This window comes from Octodon degus, unplaced genomic scaffold, assembly GCF_000260255.1.
Source record: "Octodon degus isolate 3935 unplaced genomic scaffold, OctDeg1.0 scaffold00057, whole genome shotgun sequence".
Taxonomy (NCBI): Eukaryota; Metazoa; Chordata; class Mammalia; order Rodentia; family Octodontidae; genus Octodon; species Octodon degus.
Window position 1 is genome coordinate 7,634,590 of NW_004524633.1, and position 1,845 is coordinate 7,636,434.

The 1,845-nt window shown below is 40.4% G+C and overlaps 1 pseudogene; it reads right to left on the minus strand.

Annotated features, from left to right (window-relative positions):
* Positions 1-427: 427 nt before the first annotated feature.
* On the minus strand, positions 428-1,303 carry LOC101567362 (annotated as a pseudogene).
* Between the last annotated feature and the right edge of the window lie 542 nt (positions 1,304-1,845).

Below are 1,845 nucleotides of genomic sequence, written 5' to 3' on the forward strand. Positions count from 1 at the left end.
GGTAAAATTTTAATATGAAATGGGGGGAAGGGAGTTGCCAAAAGTATTCAGTCTATTGCAGCAAGAGGCCCAACTATGGTCAAAAAAGAATCAGAAAAAGAGTTGGGCAGAAGCATCTAGAAAACTGTCTCCAAAATTTAAAAGTCATAAGTTGACTTTATTTAACATGAGAAGTTTGCAAATGAACTCTTGTTAAAGTATGCTTTAGTTGCTGTTCTCAAGCATACAATAAGCTAGGTGCTAAGAAGCAGAACTAGAGAAATGAGCTGAGGCTTTTACAACACCACAGTCATTTTAGGCAAACCAATCCTGACACAATCCGTCCATGTAGAAACCACTTTATTTAAAATAATGACACACTGTTTTGCCTGTACATGTGGCACATGGTGCCAATTTCATTTGCAGATAGAGTATTCAAGTTTCCAAGTTACACCTCTGCCACAGCCTTGGCCCAATCTTCAACTACTGCACAATTTAGCTGCACTAGAGTGTTGATGTTAGCATGCGTTGAGGCAGCACACTTGTTCTTGGTGGTCGTATGTTTTGTAAGCCCATGACTGGCCACTACTGCATTCTTAGCCAGGTGTTGCAGTACAGGAGAAAGAGACTCCTCAGTGTACAACAGGTGATGCCACAGCGTCGGCCTACTTTCACCATTATCAAGAACTTTCTGTGCTAAGGGAAAAGCTCCATACATAGACAGTACCATGAGGTATTTGGGCAATGTATACTGCTCAACATCAACCTCGCCAATCTGAGATGCTCCATGAAGAAAGTGCAGGGGGAGCGGGTGACCCAGACCAACGTTTAAAACTCTCAGCATCTTCATTTCCACCTGCCTGATCTGGTGCTTAGTGTAAGTGTTGGTAGTCACGTAGGTAAAGTCCCCGACCTCTGGAGGGTACATTTCTTCATATTTGCTTGTGATGAATATGGCAGTGACTCCAACAGCTGCAGTGTCTTCTTAGGCACACAGCTATTCTGCATAAACCGATCAATAATGGAAAGTCATGTACAGGGTCTCCTGCAGCAACCTGAATTTCATCTGAAGCTGTACTCACTGGTCAATTAGGATGGCTCTCATGTTTCCAGTGTCAACTAATGGCAGTCTTTACTAGTAAACTCATTTGAGTCATAATGTCTGATCTCTTTGGTAAGAATACCCTGAATACCATAAGAAAGTTATTTTTAGTATTAAATTTCCTGCCAAGTAGAATTGTATAGATTTTTGACCTTCATCAGTTGCTTTCTCGCTATAGGGAATAATTTGCAAGGAAGCAGATGTTAATGTTGGGCCATTCATGTCTAACACCCTCTCCACCTGTGTGGTGGATTGATCCATGCCCCACGTAAGGACTCCAAAATTTTGCCTTATATATTTCATAGCAGTAAGAGTTTATGGTGTTGCACTAACAAACTGTCTAACTGATGCTAGTGCTTTAACAAATGCATCCGTATTTTCCAGTATCTTTTCAGAACTGCCTTTGAGAGCAATAGTATCCTAAGCCAACTGTTGCGTTTACAATCAAGGATGTTATTCTCTTATTCAAAATTCAGCTATTGTTTCATAAACTACTCACTGTGTGATCTGGATAAGATATCAATAGGTTGCAATGTAGTTAACCACACAGTTAATGTCTTCAAAAGTAGACTCACAAAAACTCCTCATGAATCAATAGCGTGCTTTTGACTTCATACAAAAAAATGAATAACTAAAAGTGCCTTAAGTGTTGCTTTTCCCTAAAGCAATAAAATGAATGAAAGTGTGTGCTGGCCTGAGAATTGCAGCGTTCTCAGTCAGGTTGTCAGAGATTCACTTTGCTTTCCTTCATGGTCATAACGGGA